Genomic DNA, 20,816 nt, shown 5'->3' with positions numbered 1-20,816 from the left:
CCCAGTTCCCTCAGCCTCTCCTCGTAAGTCATGTGCCCCAGCCCACTAATAATTTTTGTTGCCCTCCACTGGACTCTCCAATTTGTCCACATGCTTTCTGTAGTGAGGGGCCCAAAACTGGACACAATACTCTAGATGTGGCCTCACCAGTGCCGAATAGAGGGGAATAATCACTTCCCTCGATCTGCTGGCAATGCTCCTACTAATGCAGCCCAATATGCAGTTAGCTTTCTTGGCAACAAGGATACACTGTTGACTCATATCCAGCTTCTCATCCACTGTAATCCCCAGGTCCTTTTCTGTAGAACTGCTGCTTAGCCAGTCGGTCCCCAGCCAGTAGCGGTGCCTGGGATTCTTCCATCCTAAGTGCAGGACTCTGCATTTGTCCTTGTTGAACCTCATTAGATTTCTTTTGACCCAATCCTCAAATTTGTCTGGGTAACTAATCCCTACCCTCCTGCATATCTATCTCTTCTCCTCCCCCCCCTCCATCTTAGCGTCATCTGTGAACTTGCTGAGGGTGCAATCCATCCCATCATCCAGATGTTTGCTGCTACAAATAGCTTACAAACCAAGCGCCTAAGTTGAAGGTGCCTAGCACTTCTCAAGATCAGGCTCTAAGACAGATAAGGCCAAGAGACATAGGACAAGATACAGACCAATAGTTCAGGTAAAGGAGGGTATGGGGTGATCACATCCAGTCCTTCCTGCCTTGTTCTCATCAATCAAGTAGGGGCAGAAGTGGCAGATGAAGGAGCATTGTAGATCCTGGACTTTCTCCTAAGGCGCTAAGCAGAGTGAGGATAGGAAAAGCATTCCCTAAAGTTGGTGGACAGAGGCCTGGCCTGGGACTTAGGAGAGCTAGGTGCTAATCCCTGCTCTGCCACTGGCCTGCTGGGTGACCTTGGACAAGTCACGTCGCCATTCTGTGCTCAGTTTCCCCACCTGTAAAATAGGTATATTTAGGTCTCTCTTTGTAAAGCACATTGAGTTCTATTGAGGAAAAGCGCTGAGAACTAATTATCATTCATCTCATCCATTTACTGAATGCCTTAGACTGTTCAGTCTGTGTCATTCAGCCCTTAACTGTAATGCTAGGGAGCGCTGGTTTGTTTTTCTTTTTAAAAAACACCTTGGGTAAAAAAATTTCAGAATTTCCTAAGTCCCATTTTCAAAAGTGACTTTTTGAAAATAGGACTTAGAATCCTAAGCCACTCAGGTGCTTTTGAAAATTGAGGGGTGTGTGTATGTAATGTCTACCACAGATACTTCAGAACTTTAATGGAGTTGATAAAAACTGATATTTCAGTGAAAACTTTAAGTATTAAAACTTTCCTCTGCAGTGTTGCGCTCCTAAATCCACCCACCCACCCACCCCCATGAGAAACGAACAGTGGAACTGACTACAGATGGACAGTGGGACCCAGCATTGTGGTGAAGGGCACAAAGGAAGCAAACAGCATCAATGATAAATACATTGAGGTTTGGATTTTCAGAAGCACTTGGCTAACTCTGCTCCCATTGAAGTTGACCCTTGTTTATTGTTGAATTCAGTGGGAGGAGAATTTAGTTTGGGCGCTGAGCTGAAAGCACCAGCCCCAATGTATAAATGTGATCCGTGTATACGCTTTAAAGCACAGCTGGGAACACAAGGCTGGGGGAGGGTTGGCATTCTCTCTTTGAAAGTGGCTTATTACGGCAGTGCCACTTGGACTCATGTGAAGAGTCCAGTCAGCAATAGCCTTTACACTAGTGTGGTTGAAAGATACCAAGCCACAAAATGCCTGCAAACAGCTGTCTCCAGCGCACTCTCTTGGATCTGCACAGAGTTGTTCTCTTTGGCCTCAGCACTCGTATCATTTCCCCTGCTCTCTCCATGAGGCCCATGTTCCTATGACAGGATCCTGAACTGCCCACAAGGCTCAGTCTGAGTTGATGATGATGATGATGATTTCATTATTGAATTTCTCCCCTCTTCTTTCACATAAGGGGGTGACTGGCACAAAGGAGTAAGACATGGGCCTTCTGAGTTGTAGTAATGGCCACTTCACTGGTTCCAGGCAGGGAGAAGTAAATCAGTGGAAAGGAAAGTGCTTGAAATGTGGGTCAGTCACTCACCAGCAGCTCCTCGGGGAGGATTGGATTTCATGTTCCTAGGCGCTCCAGAGGAAGTTGATTGCCCAGTTTCTTTCAAAACGTCTCCCTGGCCTCACAGATCCTGCCGAGTTCTTGTTACCTGCACTGGAAATGGAAAATTAACTCTTTGTCTTTAGTAGCACTCGTTTGCTGGGACTGTCTAATCTCTTGCCCGGAACTTCCATTATTTTTTCCCCTCTTGTTTCCACGATCACTTAGCTCCTTTTCCTAAAAAATTGTCCTGACCAAAACTGTAGCAGAGTAAAAACTGAAATCATAGCCCCAGTAATTTGTTGGTGAGGAGGAGAGATCCATCAGACTAGGGGATCAATCTCTATTCAGCGGAGGCCAGGTATTGAATACGATTGAGTGCTGCAGAAGAAGCTGGGCAGAGCTGCGTTGGAGAACTGTACGCGGTTCAGCCCAGTTACTCAAAGGCAGTTGGATGCTTAAGTACCTTTTGAGGATCCCGCTTTTTCTACCTATCCTATTGTCTGTTCCCCCAGTGCTGTTTCCTGACATTAGCTCACGCAAATCCTGTCAGAAGTATCATGGCTGCACTTGGGGCCTCTCCATTTAAAAAGCCCAAATTGCTAAGTTCTCCACTCTGTAGTGCTATAACATCTTGGGCTAAAATCCTTTGGTTTTAATTTTGAAGAGGTACAAAAAGAGAATTAAAATTGGCTCATAGTTTTGTTGCATAGTGAATTGTCCCCTTAAATAGAACACTTCTGCCGAAAGGATTTTTTAAACCATCTTTACACGTGCAATGCCTTAGTGTACTGAGAACACTTCCCTTGAGTGGGGCAGGGCTTATGTCTCAGTTTTCGGGTCAGCACTTGATCTTGTAGGTGGTTGAAACCTCAGCACCACCCGGAGTGCCGCCCTGTGCCAGTTACCCACCTCCGTCAAGCTGCCCGTAGCATCTCCAGAGGCTCCCGTCACAGCCTGGCTAGTGAGAAGTGACCGGCCCCTGAAATCTGGCCTCAGCAGGCTGGAGAGAGCAGAGAGAACGCCAATGCGTGCCTTCACCTCACTCCCCCTGCGCGCGTTCTCCTTCCTGCGACGGGAGGGAGGGAGAGAAAAGGAGGAAGCGCTGTATAAAAAAATGTTAATTTATTAATCACTGAATATATAGCAGTTCATCTGAAATGCTGTTGCCATGCCAACACCCTGGGAGTTTATTTTCTTAATCCAAGTGAGGAGCGCTCGGCCCCCTGGTCCCCTGCTGTGTCATTTGAATACGTTTCCTCCGCTGCGGTATCTATTTAAAAGAGGGAAGGCAAAAAGAAGAAAATAAAGTAGGCTAAACCACCAAAGCAGTCAGATGCAAAGTAGTCCGAGGCCTTTCTCAGTGCGACTTAGTAAAAATGACACAAATTAATATACTCTACTTAAACCAGACCAAGATTAATGGTTCTCTTTCAGAGCAGCTTAGCCCAACTGTCACTCGACAGGCGTTCGTCGGACAAAATCAACACTAATCAACATTTATTCCTCTCTTGCCCTTGGGTCTGAGGAGCGTAGAGCAGGCTCCGCCATTCTCCGGCTCGTCTCGCCACGCTTTTCACCCTCTATCCAGCTTCGCCATATATCACCCTTCCTCGATGTGCCTCTCCTTGTGTGGATCCACACGCTCAGCTATCAGGCTACATTAGAGGCATGATAGATTTTCTGTTTTAATTTACATCTATTATATTACAACATAACAGATCTTGATTCAGTGGAGACCAGTGTCTCCTATAGCCAGACTCTTTGGGAGGATTTCTGCATTAACTTATTAGGGCTGGTTAGCATGTGGCTTTGAATAGACTCTCACGCGGCGCTCCCTCCATCCCCTGCAGGCTGAACGAAGGAGAGCACACAGCAGCCTTTGCTTCCTGTAGAGGCTGACGGGGAGGGCCTTGGTCTCCTGGGGAAAAGGGCTCTTGACTTCTATTCCCAGCCCTGTGATAGTCTTGTTATACGATACCGCCCGTTGCTGATGTTATTACTACTGGTCGTTTTTATTACGTTGTATTCTGGCAGGCCTAGATCCGAGAACGGCGCACCCAGTCCCCTTGCGCCAGGCTCTGTACAAACACATAGGAAGAGGCCTGTACTCAAGAGCTGGCAATCTCTATAGACAAGACCAAGGAAGAAAGAAACGCAATGCTGTTCTCCCCATTTTACAGATGAGGAATTGAGTGACTGGCTCAATGCGTTTTGTGGCACAACTGGGAATTGAACCTACTTGTCTCAAGTCCTGGACCCAGGCCTTACCGACAAGACTATCTTTCCATCTCGCTGTATCTCGACGGCGGAGTTCCCTATCTGTTAAATGGAGGTAATACTGCACCCTGACCACACTCTGGTGTGGGGAGGCTAAATTCACCAGTATCTGTAAAGTGTTTTGAGATCTGTGCATGGAAGGTGGCAGGGAACGATCCTATTGTTTTCTTTAGAATAAGAGCAAAAGTTCCTGCTACATGCATGCTTCAGATAAAGAACACGGCCTGGTAGGCGCCAATACATTTGGTCAGGCTTCTGCTCTCATTTGGCACAGCCCTGCCCTTGCCTTCCACGTGCACTTTACCTTTTGGCTTCTAGCTCTATGCTGTTTGGTTGGCTGCACAGGAAACCAGAGACGTCTGGGCAAGAAAGGAGACCGGGAAGAAAAAGCAGTGGGAGAAACTGCAGCTTTTGTGTTCGTTTCCTCTCCAGCTCTTGGAAATGGAGCGTAGGTCGGGGTTCTGTCAAGTGGAGCCCGGAGTAATTTGAAACGCCCCACCCCCGCCTGATCTTAGAACCTTGGATTGTTGAAACGAGAGAGGATTTTAAAAAACAATTATTTCCCCCATTTTGTGTGTGTGTGTGTGTGTGTGTGTGTGTGTGTGTAAACCACTTTTTTCATCTCATTCCCTTAGTCTCCCTGTGCCTGTCTGCCACCTCTGTATGGGGATGATGGCACAGGATGCTGTGAGGATAAATGCAGTAAAGATTGGGAGGTGGTCAGATGCTGTGGTGATGGGGTGGGGGGCCATGCAAGTACTTGAGAGAGATCAGAGAGATGAGCTGGTGGCATTGTCTGGTTCTCCCATACTAGCACAATGCTGTTGTTTTTAGGTTTCCGTCGAGATTTTGCAGATAACATTTATGGCTGTGGCCTGCCAGGGCTTCTGCTGATTTCAGCTGTAGGTGATGCAGGTAAATCCCTGGTGTAGACAGGCAAGGTTGGTATTTGCATCTTGTTCCTGCTTGCCAATGACTGTAATTGGGGCAATCTGTAGTGGGGACAAGACCTCATTTGTGCCCTGTCCCCGGGATGATCTAATCCAAAAATGCAACTTCTAGATCCTGGCTGTGGTGTTGGGTTGCCGTGGATTCTGCTCTCCAGGAGGCAGTGGGGATAAATGGCAGCAGAACAAGGCCCAGTACCAGGATTCTGTTGAGGGAGTCGAGGTTGCTCTTGCTGATTGACAAAGGTGCATTGCCCGGTGTTGCACAAAGAGGCCTGTGCTCCCATTTACTTTGCATCTTGCCTTTCAATATTTGCTTTGCAACAAGTGTCGCTGAGGCTGGAGGGAGGTGAAACAGGACAGGAGGCATATCCTGCTGCTCCTTCCTTTCCGGCCTGTGCCCTCTGCCCAGTGGCGACTTAAAGCTGGGATCTGCAGAGGCCCAGGAGTTGAGGGTACCTTTCTCTGTTTGAACTGAGCTTTGATTAATCTGGGCACTCCAGCACAAGTGCCGTTTTCCAGGTAGTAGTTCTTGGCACGTGGAATACCTGCCTGACCGGAGCGTAAATGAAACTGCAGACAGTGTTTGTGCCTGTGCAGTTTATGATGTGTTTGGAGGAGAGCTTGGTGCTTCCATTTAAGTTTCTTATTGCTCAGCAGTAAAATAAATGATGCTTAGTATAACTTTGCACTTATAAAACTGTAGCTCAATTTAAAAAACAAAACGCCAGTAGCAGGAGGGGCTCTGTAGCATGCTCGTCTCTGGAAACTGACCTCGTTAATTTTAATGGTGGGAGAAATTCTCCAACTAGGGGAGAGAGAGAGAAAAAAAAACATTTGATGTTTCAACTCCACACCCTTTGCCATCAGAGGCAGTGTTTAATAACCCCTACCCAGGAATTGTTGTGAAGACTCTTAAACTGGACGTGGAAGGGTTGGAGATTCTCTTCCTCCTCCACCCCACCCCCCCGCCAAGAGGCACAACCAAAATTAAAACAATTATAGTGAGTGAGTCCACAATCAATGAATGGTTAACTAGGAGTGAGATGGCAGCCCCTGTACCAAGCAGACTAGAAGGAGGGCTGTCTCCATGTGAAGTTTTCAGGACTATGCCAACGCTTGATGGAGCACTGAAGAAAGGAGAAAGTTAGTGCATAGCGGCTCATTATATTCATAAAGCACTTGGAAGATGTGGAAAGACTGCTTTAGAAATGCTGTTGTCAAAAAGTCTGGCTCATTGAGTTCTGTCTGAAAAGCTTCTGTTCTCATAAATTCATCTGTAATAGCAACTGGTCAACTATTGGGAAAATTAATTTTCCCCCAACCCATGCCAAGAATAAAAATAACAAGTGAATTTTTCTAATTGTCCCATAGAACTCAAGTCGAGATGTGAGCGAATCTCAAATGGTGCAGTCTGACAGGATCTGAGTGATTTGTGCTCTAGTGAAGCGAAAGATATTTGTATGTGTCCGTGCATGTTCTTTCATTTTAACAGATCACAGATCGCCATTCCATTGAAATGTAGCCACTTCTGGGGTGGAGGACAGCAGCTGGTTCAACAACCTGGGGAAGGGGAGGTGAGAGAAATTTGGGAAGAGAGCAAACCCTTACTCTTATGAGAAGTGCTGGGGGGATCTTGAATGGCAGAGCAGTTTTTAAGGCAGTCTCCAACACACCAATGTACAGCGTGAAATTGAATTCATCAACCTGCTGAAGGAACCTGGTCTGACTTACCCTGACTGGGGTTTGAACCTGCTAGCCCCAAAGAGTCTAGATATGCCAAACCCAAGGCTTGGCTCACTTATCCCTCAGATCTGATTTAAACAGGAGCCGTTTGTTTGGAACCGAACTAAACTGCAGTCATCGGGGGAGAGTCTCTACAAACGGAGTTGGCTGTTGGGGCAGTTAAACTAGCTGAAGGGGCTCTGAATGAAAGCTTGGGAAAGGGCCTTCCAGGCAGGCCCCCGTGGGTGCCCCCTGTGCTGAGCAAGATGGCTCTTCCTGTGTGGTGCATGGAGATAAAGGAGCAGCTCACGGAGGAGTCCCTGGAAAAAGGAGGAAAGCGTGACTGGCGATTGTTTGCTGGGGCCCAGGGAACAAAGCAGTCAGGAGAGAGAAATGCAGCCCAGCCCGGCTGACCTGCCCTTTCTCGGAGCTTTGGTAAACGACAGGCTCCTCTATGAGGTCACCTGCTTGAGGACATGTCGGTGGGAGAGTGCCTGGATCGGATCAGGGGCTGGAGCTTTGTTAGGCTGTTGGGGAAACACAGGAAGAGGTGGGTATGCTGGTAGATGGGTGCACTTGGCCAGGTATCTTCTCTTCTCCCTCTTCCCCCCGCCCCCCAATGTGGCTGCTGGCTTTGGCTTTTGGGAAGGGAAGATGTGGCTGTTGCTTTCTTTAGGAAGAGCGTGTCAGCCCACACAGCCGGAGTTGGGCAACGTGGTACAGGGCATCTTTCTATGTAACCCACCGCCCCGGAGCGAGGGGTGAATAGCTGCTGTATGAATTGGGTGTAACACAGGCAGCGTTGCTACAGCCAGCTCTACCAATGTACCAAAATCTGGATTTACACCACACCCTCCTGTGCAACTCCCAGGCCTTTCTGGAGGGAAAGCTCTGGGGAGGAGGGTGAGCCCCAGCAAACTAAGGAGAGAAGTGAAGATGTGAACCCAGATCTCTTTTGGTGCAAGGCAGGAGCAAATGTTATACCTGTCTTTTTGAGGAGGCGCTAGGAGTGCTCCTGAGAATCCCAGATCACTAAACCTTACTGCAGTACCAAGAGGATCTGTTGAAATGATGATGTAAAAATAGAAGTATAGACCCCTTAATTAGGACTCTGGGATAAACCAGTGCTGCTTCTGGAAAGTGAAACTGTGCTGCTCCACGAGGCTAGAATTCGTGGAGACCACAACAAAGCAGCGCATAACGGAGAAGCAGTGAGAGTCACTAAGATGGATTTTCACTAATGCTTTGACAAAGTCTCTCACAAGAGGCTATTAAGGAAATAGGTCATGGGGTGAGGGAGTTAAGCACTGACATAGATTGGAAACTGGCTAAGGGACAGAAACCCAAGAGTGGTCTGTTTTCAGAACATCTGGAGGTTACCGGGGGCGCACCCTACGGTTTCCCAGTAGGAGCAGTGTTAAATACGTTAACGAATGGTCTGGGAAAGGGGATGGACAGTGAGGTGGCCAAATTTGCATAATGCCAAATTCCTTCAGTTCCCTTGGTCATCCCTCGTGTTCTGCTAGGCAGAATGGGTTGCCGGGCAGCACGTGAAGTTCACTGGTGACCAATGCATGGTAATGAACATTGGAATGAAGAAGGTGACTAGGGCGTCGCGTTGTAAATTAATGGTAACCTCTCGAGAGGGGATGGAAAGAATGGGGAGTCGTGAGCAGCTCACTGAAAAGTCGTATTGTGCAGAATTGGTGCCCCCCCCCCCCAAAAAAGGGGCAAATCTATAGGGAATATAACGAGTGGGATGGAAAATAATAGTAATGAGATGATGCCGTGATATAAATCCAGTGGGATTCCTGGACCTGGAACACGGCGTTCTGGTTTGGTGACCCTGCCTGAAATGGATGCAAGTGAATTGGAGGGGCTTCCGTCTGAAGAGATGGAAACCACTGAAACCGTTCAATTTAGGGAGAAGATGCCCAAGAGGGGAGGGCGGTGAACTCTTGTCTTTGGTAGGATGCTCCTACCAGACCCAGTCAAAACAGAAGAATAAGGAAAGACACCCAATGAAATCCCAAGGCAATCCATTTCAAATACTCGGTTACAAAAGCACAACCATTACCGTGGGGAATTTGCATCATCAAAGCTAAAACTTGGTAGGGTTCAAAGGTGAGACATTTAATGGTTTCGAACCTGGATGGCTAAAGTTAGGTCAGGCACACTCTTTAAACTTTTGCTGATATAATAACAGCAATGCAGTGTGTGACTTTTTTTTTTTTAAATGAAATTTTTTTGCCAGCAGAAGCCTTCGTGTAGATGCAGCTTATTCTGGCAAAAAGTGCTTTTTGCCAGGAGAGTTTATAAACTGGTATAAACGGTATCTGCATTAGGACGGTTTGCCAATATAGCTGGACCGGCAAATCTTTTCTAGTCTCAACTAGGTCTGGGACTCTGTAATCCAGAGAGAGTCACCTCATAAAAATGGCATGGTTTGCGAAGGTGCTGATCGCTTGCAATTCTCCTTTGACTCCTTTGGGATTTCGGCCCGCTTGGTGCCTTTTGAAAAGCAGCACTCCTCGTGATGCCTGCATATGGCTCGGGAAGCTGAGCTTTGGCTGCAGCCAGGTTTGAAAGCGTTGGCCTTATAAGACCATCTAGCTGCTATAGAAATATATTTTATAAGGGCTGTACACCCGTGTACTTCAGGCAACCCTTAACTACCAGGCTGAGGAGGAAGCTTCCCCTGGAGCAACTTATTCCAAAATTGCTTACTGCAGGGTTTCTTGTGCCTTCCTCTGAAAGATCTGATCAGAGATGGGCTACTGGAGTAGATGGACCACTGGTGTGACCTGGTAGGGCAGGCCCTGTGTTCCCATTGGAAATTCAACCCAGAAACCATTAAACGGCTCTAAAGAAACAAGAGTAAAACTAACATATCCCTTTCTATCTGTCTGTACCAGGATAGCTGGGCCTGGAAAAAGTACCTCCTCTCTCTCCCCCTCCCTTCCCACTCCATTTCACTTGGCTCCCCTCCCAGCTGAGGCCTGAGTGACATCAGAGGTAGCAGATATCGCAGCAGGATTCAATAAGCGACCTTCTCCCCGGGTCACTGGTTGCCAGGGTCAGTTGGCTGCTAAGCTGCATATCAGAGATGTTTTTCCCAGCTGGTGAAAAAAGCAAAGGAGAAAGACCGCGGGTGGGGGAGGGACGGCTCCAGCAATGGCTCGTTGGTCCCACCCTTGTGTGGCCCCGTAGCACGTTGCAGCCTATCTATAGCGTTCCAGAACTCAGTGGAGATTTTGTTAAATGTTGCTATAAAAGAAATAGAGGCCGCCTCTGGTGAGGAGGGGAGAGATAGTTAAAGTGTAGATCTTGGGGGCAGGAGATTTCACTTCTGTTTCTGCCTCTGGTGTGACCCCAGGCAAGTGCCTCAGTTTCCCTATTGTAAAATGAGACTTGGGAACCCATTTACACTATTTCTGTAATAAACCAGCCGGGGTGGGGGGTGATGCGTACTAATGGGGCAAGAGAGCCTGGCCCAGAGTCCTTGGGTTACCAGGGTGCACCGGTCATGCCATGGTCTGCCACAAGAGGGTGCTCCTGTCAGGGTCATCCCCAAGCCAAGGGCCTAAAGCCAGTTTCCCCGCCAGGTATCTAGGTGCCTATTTCATCTTCACTTAAATACCTTTAAAATCTGACCCTGCATTTTCAAAAGTCACTAGGGCTAAAATTTTCAGAAGCGTCTCAGTGACTTGAAGGTTACTAGCTCTTGCTGAGCCCTGGGCTCCTTAAATCACTTGGGAAATTGTTACCCTAGGTGATTCTGGGAGGTCCAATTTTCAACACCATAAGAGGCCTGATTTTCAGAAAGTGCTGAGCACCCGCTCTCTGAAAATCAGGCTTTTAAAATGTTTAAGTTGGGCCCCCAGAACCACGAGACACTTATCCCTGCCTTGTGCCTGTCTTTCCCTTCTGTAAAATAGGGACAGTGGTACTTGCCACCCTTTATAAAGTGGTGTTGAGATTACTGATGGAAAGCGCTTGATGGCAGTGGGAGCAGCTGATTCGTTCTGTAGGTAATAAGGAAAGAGCCTGGACACGTTTCACTTTGAAGGGAATTGAGAGTTGTTGTAAGTGCTGGATTCGCAGCCCGGGAATGTGACATCCTTGATCCACAGAATAGGTAAAGTCCTAGTAACCAGAGTGCAAATAGCTGCGTGTCAGGCCTGATCCAAAAGGCCAACTGCTCCACTTTGTCTTACAGAAAGTCTTGTTGGGTGCATGGCTACTTTTTCAAGCTTGCCCACTGGGGATAAGGGCCAGCTGGGGCGATGGTTCTTGTGATGGGGACAGGTGCCTGCTAGGAACAGCACAGAGATCAGACAACAGGTTACTGGACAGCTGTGAGATGGTAACAGCTTGCACTCTCTTTTGGCCTGGGCTGGATTTGAACCGATGACCTAGAGATGAAAGGCCCCATGCCCCTTTCTTTGAATCACCAAGTATTTCGTACTTACATCTTCTGTAATGCTCTCCCTCCATGTGAGCCATGTACCACTGTGGTTTCCCAACAAGTCACTGTCTTCTGTGAGTGGTCTAATGCAGAGGCCTCAGCCCTGTCATAGCCAAGCACCTCCTATGCACTTATCTTTGCAACACCCATTTTATAGACAGGGAAACTAAGGCACAGAGAAATTCAGTCAGGAATTGAACCTAGAGCTTCTGAGTCCCAGTCCAACCCATAACCACAAGACCATCCATCCATCCTGCTTCCAATGCATCTCAACATCCAGGATACGCCCTTCCCCCCCCCCCCCCCCCGCCCAATGCTCGATGGGGAACGGGGTCTTGATCCTGGCTCCTTTCCCAGTGGCACATGAAGTAAGCCGGTGGCTTCCTTCAGATAATCTGAGGCTATTGGGCCAGACGGCGGGCAGGTGTGGCCCCACAGAGGCGGAGATTCAATATAGAACGAGGGGTAGAAATAGAAATGTTTGCGACTGTTAGTGAGTGTTACTGTTGATGTACAGCAGCCCCTACTGGTGGCAGCCTCCTCCTTTCCCTGGGAGCCAGGGGGAGCTGAGATCCAGGGGGAGGAGCTAGCAGCATTGTATGACTCTCCAAGGGCCACGGTTTGGGAAAGGATAATTTTAAAGACGTCAACAGTCATTTTTATTCGAAACATCTTGGGGAGTCGTGTGTGTGTCCACGCATTTGACTGTGATAGTGCAATACATTTAGGATAACTGTTTCCCTCATTCGAATTCCTACTGGACTACAGAAGCCACCACACAATTTGCTGTCTCAGTGCAGGAGAAGCCCAGGACTTGACTAGCAAGTGGGGATGGGGGGCAGGGGGTGGGGAAGGTGAAGGAAATGATTGAGGTGCATTGGCAGAGCTGGGTAGGGTAGCTTTGGAATAGTAGCAGATGGGGCAGATCAGAGTGGGTTGGGGGAGGTGGGTTGGGGTAGCTTTGGAATAGCAGGAGGGGGCAGATCAGGGTGGGTTGGGGGAGGTGGGTGGGGTAGCTTTGGAATAGCAGGAGGGGGACAGATCAGGGTGGGTTGGGGAGGTGCGCGGGGTAGCTTTGGAATAGCAGGAGGGGGCAGATCAGGCTCAGGGTGTGTTGGCAGAACCGTGCTGGGGGAAAGGTTGCAGGAATCCTGTTTGTGGCCCCTTGGTATTGACGTCAATTTCCTGAAATTCACCTAGATCTTCCCCCTCCTCCTCCTCTGCCAAGTCTCTTTCATTTTTTCTCTCCAAGCTAGAAACGACCAGCTGCAGGATAACAGCAGAGTGGAAGCTGTTCTCTGCCCCCGTCCGGGGGAAGGGACACTAACCACTGGGGCAAATGTCTGTTAATTTCACCCTTAATTTTGTGACTGGAAAGGAAACACAACAAAGGGAAGTGGCACAGCACGGGGCTGGTTTAACCTTGATAAAACAGTGATTTCACTAAGGCTGATGTTCTCCCATCTATCTTCATCCATCACAGCGCAGCTGAAATATGCTAATGAAGCCCATGGATAGGAGTATAGTGCAGTTAAATGGGGCGTTGCAAACACACTCTATACCCCCATGACAGGGTGATGCTACTTACTGTCCAAATTTAGTACAGGAAGTAGTACAATTGCTGTCTCTTGAATTTGGGGGTCAGGGCAGAATATAGATTGGGCTCTGAAGCCAGAGGTAAGGAACGGGGGCCGGGGGCTTCTGTTAACCCTTCGTTCAGGGTTATTGTAAGTCCCAAGACCCTTAGTTGTCATAGCCCCATTGACTTCAGCACCAGCTGACGATCTGCCCTGTGGTGTAGACTTCTGAATAAGCAAACAAGCCACGATCGGAGCAGCCACTTCTCCAAATGCACTTGGTCAGTTTATTTTGATAAATGCATTTCCCTTTTATCTGGGATAAAAGGTTAATGGCATTCGTCAACGTGCTGTGTTTATTTGGTAAAAGTAACCAAGTCGTACTAATATGGGACAGCATGGAGTGGGCAAATCACTCTGTGTATGCGCATACGTGTAGATTAGCAATGTGGGGATGATTGTTACTGTATTTTGACTACATAGCTAAAAACAACCTTACTGGATATATAGGAATAAAAATTTAGATAGACCAGTGGTACACTGACCCCTGTAATCTAATCTCTTATTCTACCCTATTCCTGTGAGCTTAGACAGGGGTTCATGCAGGAGCTCCACAATTCTCTAGAACTTCCAAACATCCATGTGTGTCCCTGAGTTCTATATTTTAAGTTGTGTGTATTGTAATTAAGTCTCACAATTCCCCTCTGTGGTAGGCAAAGGATATGCATAGATTGCTTTGTCCACTTCTGGGGTGGAACGCAGCATCGTAGAGAAATACTTCACAACAGTGAAAAACCCTGTGCCAATATAAAACACCTGGTAAGGACTTAGAGGAGGTAGAATATAATTAACCTGGTTGGAATTTGGCCGGGGCGCCAGGGTTAATATTCTTTTATCAAAATCGCCATGGATGGGCAAGGCCTAGTTTTGATCTTTGATCCCTGGAAGCCTCTCGAGCAGCATAATGCCCCCAACACCATCCTGGGGCATTTGGGTTCAGGGGTGTATCCGAGAGAAGAGCGATGCTTACGGACAACCAGACATGCAGCACCATAGTGCTTTCCCAGCCAAATGACGGATGAGGCGTGACCCTGACCCTGATTACCTGCGATCTTAGGTGACTGCACCACGGCACATCTGCTGCTGGAATATATCATGGAAGTCCTTGATCCTCCTTGAGCTCCTCCTTTAATACCTAATGGCTCCTGCCCTCACTGGCCACTCAGTGCTCAATGCAGGAATCACTGGATGGAGATATCTGACCTCCTGCATAGCACAGGCCAGACTAGATGGTCACAGTCGGGCTTTAAGGCCTAAGAAACTCCAAGTCCAGAAACAGTGCAATCCAACCTCCACTTCTGATCTTGTCTGTGAGGTTATCTGTCTATCCGTGGAGGTGGGTTACTTATTGAGGGACACTTTACACCAGTGTGGGGGTCTGTTTGGTCATTGGATCATGTCAATTTCAGTTGTACTTTGGCCATGCTGTTCCTAGACCTTGGGCAAATGTCCATGGCTGCTCTGTGAGCTCCAGTTTGGAAGGAGGAAGCAGAAGGAGAGTTTGTGGTGTCTGTCTGTAAGGAAAAGTTCCCGCAGGTGTGTTTCCGTAGTGTATCTCCCAGCATGCACCTAATATGAGAGTCACAGGTGCTTTCTTTCAGGGAGAGCATTATTTCAGTCCTGGGGACTCCTGTAGAGTTGGACCGTGTCACCTCTGCTAGGGTTGCTAATTTTAGTTGGACATATTCCTGGAGGTTTCATCACACAACATAATCTTTAATTAAAAAGATTCATCTTTAATTGCTGGAGACTCCAGGATAATCCTGGAGGGTTGGCTACCCTAACCTCCACCTAGACTTCCAACACCTCCAACTATTTTAGTCATGAGTCCTCGCGCTGCTCTCCCAGAGCACCTCAATCCTAGGCCTGGAGAACCCGCTGCTTTCCTGCTCCCGGCTAGCAACTGCCAGCCTCTCCTGATCGCGTGCTGATTTTTGTGCTGCGCATAGTTACAGCGACTAGGAAGAAATCCTCAAACTGGGATTGGGAAGCAGGTTTCCGGAAGCTCCGGCTTAGCGTGCCACCCTACACTGCAGAACCTTTGGTGAGTGACTGCTCCTAGCTTCATTAAACCCTCTTCACCAGAAACCTAGAGCAGGACCATGTGAGCCAGAGGCCAGCCTGGCAGAGGCTTTCAGGGCCCATGCTAGCTACAGGAGCAGCACATAGAGTGCTGCCCCCCCCCCCCCCCAATCTCTTGTTCCCGTTTTCCCATTGCTGCCTCCATTCCTAATGCACTTGGGAGCATTAGGAAAAAGTTCACAAAAGAAATGAATTATGCATAAGGAATTAATTTCCTTGATGAATAGGGACTTGCAAACTCGATTGCCGTTTGCTTTCAAGGGGCGACTGGGGGAGGCGGAGGAACACGAGCAAAAGATAAAATGATGGGAGGTGGATTTGGTCTGCAGAGCTCCCTGGCCATCTATTGGCCCTTTGGAAGTGGCACTGGCCCATTTAAAATCACACAGAGACATTTTCTGAACCAGGGGCATGGTTCACAGAGCACGAGATGGTAGCTGTAGTGGCTCAAAATTGGGTGAAGGATGGTTTGTGTGTGGGGTGCAGGGTCATGGCAAGATGCATGGGAATTAGGTGGTGAACTTGAAAAGCACGGGGTGAGAGCCAGGATTCTCCAATAAGCAGCATCATCCCCTTTTTACAGGTGGGGAAACTGAGGCACACAGCAGGGAAGTGACTTGTTTACGGCTACTCCGGTGGTTGGTGACAGTGCCAGATCTAGCACCCGGGTCTCCTGAGACCTAGAAATTTGCTTATCACCCTTGGAAGCTATACAGCATTAAAGGCCGGGAGCACAGGAATTATAGGGGCTAACACAGCAACTGGTTGATGATTCATGCTCAGTCTCTCGCTGTGGTTGGGAAAAGGGCCGTACATGGTGTCTGTTTCAGTTTCTGGCTGGCTTTGGGCTGGTCCTCCTCTGACCACACTGGGAGGAGAGGTGGGCTGATACTGGGGTGGGCGGTGAGATCCAGCGCAGCCCACCAATGTCTTTTGAGTGGGAAAAATCAGGAGCATTTTAAAGCATCTGTGTCAAGATACTGAAAAGTAACCCTCGGGAAATGGATCCCAGCAAAAAAAACCTTCCCCAGATGCATGGGTGGCCAGTGAACTGCCTGTTGTGGGAGGCTAGCCCCCAGTCCCTCCCCTTTTGCCCCCCTGCCCAGAACCCAGAGCCCCCCCTCCATCGCCACTGCCCCTCACCCTGGATTGCCCCAGCCCCAGAGCACCAGGGGGCGCAGCCCCAACCCCAGAGTGCTGGGTGGGCAGGTGGCACGGTCTCCCCCACTGCCCCTCTGAGCCTAGGCCACAGCATGGGGGAAGACTAAGCTGCAGAGCGGGAAGCAGGAGGAGGCCTGGGGGTGGAGCATGGGTGGGGCCACACCTGGCTGTCTGGGGAGGCTCAGCCTCCCCCAGCCTATGATACCTACTGCCCAAGCCCAGATGGGGGATTCTTGGAGGGAAATAGTTGTATTTGTCAGTGCCCCGCCACAGTGCTTTTGCTTAGCATGGCCACTTGTATCCAGGGGTTTGAGGTAGTTTGGGGATAGAAAGAAGCTTCAGACAGGTGGTTTAAAAAAATTTTTTTTTCTGTCCCATTCCTCCCCTTGTGGGGGGAGGGTTTCAACTTCCAGAGCCATGAAAGGGTTAAGAGAGCCCCTTTTGTTGCAGAGGCAGGGAATTTTATGCTAGTGAATCTGAAAAATATTGAGCTGGGTGTGGTGGTGGCGGTGCAGGTGGGGGTCTGGAACAGTATTTTTGTCTTTACAAAGGAAACAGGCAGACTTAGCAGCAGGAGGCCCAGCATTCCAGTGACCTTGACTTCTCCTGAGCTCGCTGTGCAAAATCCATGTAATTCTTCCTTGTCGTTTTCCCCGCCCAATACACTGTACATGGTATTTTCCCAAGAAACACTTGCATCAGTCTGGTGCTTTTGAGCAACCCTCCAATAACAAGCCACTGTACACAGCCTGCCTCTCCAATCACAAACTAGCATGTGAGGGGCATTCAGAGAAGGTCCACAAGATGAATCCTATGAAGAAAGACTGAAAAGATAGGGATTGTTTTACCTTTGGCAAGAAAGAAAGGAGGAAGAGGGCACATGATAAAAGTATATAAAGTTGGGACCTTCTGTTGTCCCTGTCTCATAGCCTAAGAATAAGGGGACATTCAATGTGATGAAAAGGTTACACATTCAAAACTGATAAAAGGAAAGGTTGCATGAAAAAGTATATAATTGGACTGTGGAACTCACTGCCACAGGGAGTTGCGGATAGGCCAAGAGTTTAGGAAGATTCAAAAAGGGATATTGTGAGTTTATCACAATTAATGCTGATAAAAATGGGAAGGGATATTAAACCATAGGTTTTAGGGTTCAGCCAGTCTGTCTCCCCCCCAATCTCAAATAGTTAATTTGGGGGGCAGTTTGGCCTACATTTGCTTACTGAATGGTATTTACCCCTCCCTCTGAAGGTACTGGCTACTGTTGGAGATGGGATGCTGAACTAGATGGACCTCTGGTTTGATCTAGTCTGGGAATTCCTCTGTTCAGTGGAGGGTAAGAAATGTTGGTAGAGAAATATTCAGGTCAGCGCTTCGCAGGGAGGGGGGAAGATTGTAAACAGGAGTGGGTAAGATGCTAAGTACGTTGACTCTGTCCCCTTCCCCTAGCTTGTGCGTTGCCTGTGGCGAATCTTTTTTATACGACTCACCTTTTCATGTAGTAGATGGCCACATAACTTCAACACAGCTCGTCTTCAGACACTGCCTCCTGGGAACAGCAGGCCTCCTTTGTCGTGTGTGGGCACCTCTTTGTTTTTAAAGATGGAAAAGGTAAAACGAGGCAAGAGCAACCTGTGAGGGCTCGCAATTGCAGCTGCTGCGCGAGGGCCATCTGAGCAGAGTTGGCTTTAGTGGCCACCAGGCCCAGGAGCATCACTGTGTAGAGTCCATGGGATAGGGACCTGTGGATGACTGCACCAGCCGTTCTTCCCCTTTGGGTGAGCAGGAGCCGCGGCCCTCCCTGACTTGGAATTCTCAGCCTGTTGTAGTCCTTGGCACGGGTCTGACCCTCCTGTGCTGTGAAAAGACAGTGGCGTGGGGGTTTCACTGGTTGGGCGGGGGAGGGGCCAGTGGTTCTACCCCCAGACCCACATATGCTCTAGAATAGGAAAGCACTTAAGGTCCTCCTTGCTGGCTCTGGGACCTTTGCCCCTGTCATTGCAGCTCTGGGGATGGCTCCATCCAGGAGCAACCCATTACTGTGCAGTTAATGTTGCCTCCGACTGCACTATGTGTCTGCTGGGAAGGTCCATGACACCGCCCAAAGCTCCCGGGGGCATGGCCCCCAGCCTGACCCCTCCTCAGCCATAGATCCTTGACCCTTCGAAAGGCTCTCTCCTCAGGCTCGGGTGAGGAGGGTCGCAGAGGTGGCTTGCCCCATCACTTCCCTTAGGACTGGTGAAGTAGATACATAGGGGCTGCCCCATGCAGGAAACTGGGGGTGGGGAGGAGCTCAGGGCCCAATACGCAAGAGGGTCGCAAGAGCACTTAACGAAGGTTTAATGAAGTTTCCCCCCTGATTAGTGTTATCCAGGATGCACAGCGAGTCTGGGACAAGCTAGGATTAGAACGCAGGCATCCTCCCCACCCAGCTGCAACAAGCTGCCCATGCTGTCCCTTTGTGCTTCTGCCCTGTGTCATGTTACCCTGGTATCTAGGCACCAGGACCGAGGGCCTGCCCTCTCCCATCTCGGGGTTTCGTAAGAGACCCAGGACCTGCTGACAAATGCACAGTTGCCAGGGACAGCGTAGGGACAGCAGACACCCCAACTGCCTCTGGTTAAGGGGTCTCCTGGGCAGCTTAGTTGGCTTGGTGGCCTAGAGACTAGTGAAAACACGATCTCATGCACCAGCCCAGCCTTTCCCAACCCCTTCCATATGCACCCCAACCTCGCCTTCCTAACCATGTCGGCAAGGGCTGGCAGCATGCCTGTGGCTCTTTGGGGGACATGAGGGAGGGTGGAGGTGAGACCTTTTGTGCTGCTAAACAATAGCTCCTCCAAAGGGGAGGATGGGGAGAGCTTTGGAGGGCCCACTGTGCTGCCCTCAGCTGGAAGGAGGGCAGGTGAGATGTGGTGGTTTTGAAGTCTGACCTTTGTAGATGGAGTAGGGTTAAAGCACATGTGCTGGGCTTTGTGTAGGCCTTCAGAGGTCCATAAGGGAAACTGTGGTTCCCCAGCCCCCCCTCCTTTAGGGGGGCTGCAGAGGGAATTCCCTCCTGGATGCATTTGTTACCCTCAAGCTTCCTCCAGGTCCTTGCAGATTCCTCCCTAAGGCCTTTCTGCTCAAACGGGAGGGGTGTAGATGGGTGGGTGGCTGCTAACATTTTCCCCCCCAAGCCTTGGAAGAAAAGTGCTAACTCTCCTGATTTTTCATTGCACACCTTGTGATATTTGGTGCTTTTTCTCAAAGCCCCAGCTCCTGGAGTCAGGTGATCACAAGAGGGGCTCAGCTGTCTGTATAATTCGTAAATTATACAGCTGTGCTGGTTGCAGAGAGATGCTTGAAACCCACCCCCAAGGTGGAAGACAAATAAAAGGAACTCCATTGTAGCATGGCAGGTACTCACCGCTGCAGCGCCTCCTGCTGGTTGTCCGGGAATTAGCTCAGTTTGAGCCTCAGAGGACCTCCTGCTGGCCGGTGTCTTCCTACCGGTGCCTGCGTCCTTCTGATCTCCACCACTTATAGCACTTTAGGCCCCGTGTCCCTCCTGGCCCCCAGTGCCCCTTACCTTGGGGTGCTGCCCCACAGCAGTGCCCCCACACTCTGGGTCTCCCCTCCCCGGGGAACCTGAATCCCCTAAGCCCACCTCACCTCACCGACCCACTGCCAGTCCCCAGTGACCCACCTCACCTAGCCCCTTCCCTCAGGGGCAAACTGCAGTCTGAAGTGGCTACTCATCATCGGCAAGGGGGGTTTGGACCTGCTTCCTTTCCAGCCCCAGCTGCCTCCCTGCAGCCCTAGTACCTCCTCTGGCCTTTAGCCAGGCCTCAGCCTGGGGACTCACAGGCCAGTGCTCCTCAGCTCTGCCTGCCTGCCTTTCCCCAGCCCTGCTCTGCCTCAGGTACCCTGCTTGCTGTCCCGAGCAACCTGGTCCTCTCTGCTCCTCAGCTGGAGCAAGAGTCTTTTCTCACTCTCTCAGCCTGCCCTTTTATCAGGGCCAGCTGTGCCCTAATTGGGTGTGGCCACACCTGTGGCTGTTTACCCAACCAGCCTCCCCTGGCTGCTTTTAACCCCTTCCTAACCGGAGTGGGGTGACGGCCCCGCTACGCTCATCATGTGTGTTTAAAAATGTTAGGATTTTTTGGGTTGTGGTTTTGAATGCTTATCCCCTTTGCCAAGCTCCTATGCACGCAGGCGCAGGGTCTTTGGGCTGAGCCCAGGCTGTGTAGTGACATGGCTGCAGGGTCACTGTGGCCTGTCTGGTGGAGACCTTCTCTGCACCAGGGCTGAAGCCCTCCATGTTTGCTTTTGCCAGCGGCAAGGGGGTGCTCCTGACACGAGAGCTGTGTCAGTGTTCCCGCTGTCCGCCTGTGGGCAGCGGTGACT

At 49.6% G+C, this 20,816-nt stretch overlaps 1 protein-coding gene and 1 long non-coding RNA gene across 4 annotated transcripts in view; one reads left to right on the top strand and one right to left on the bottom strand.

Annotated features, from left to right (window-relative positions):
• LOC141992180 (uncharacterized) overlaps positions 1 to 3,128 on the bottom strand; it is a 44,956-nt gene extending 41,828 nt beyond the window's left edge. Inside the window, exons 1-2 of the long non-coding RNA XR_012640543.1 lie at positions 3,040 to 3,128; positions 2,119 to 2,241 (exon numbers count right to left, since the gene is read on the bottom strand). This is a non-coding gene — a long non-coding RNA (uncharacterized LOC141992180). The remainder of the gene's footprint in view (positions 1 to 2,118; positions 2,242 to 3,039) is intronic.
• Positions 1 to 20,816, top strand: part of PBX1 (PBX homeobox 1) — a 241,291-nt gene that overhangs the window by 54,483 nt on the left and 165,992 nt on the right. The gene's annotated exons all lie outside the window — the stretch shown is intronic.

This window comes from Natator depressus, chromosome 8, assembly GCF_965152275.1.
Source record: "Natator depressus isolate rNatDep1 chromosome 8, rNatDep2.hap1, whole genome shotgun sequence".
Classification (NCBI taxonomy): Eukaryota; Metazoa; Chordata; order Testudines; family Cheloniidae; genus Natator; species Natator depressus.
This window is presented reverse-complemented; position numbering and strand designations above follow the sequence as displayed.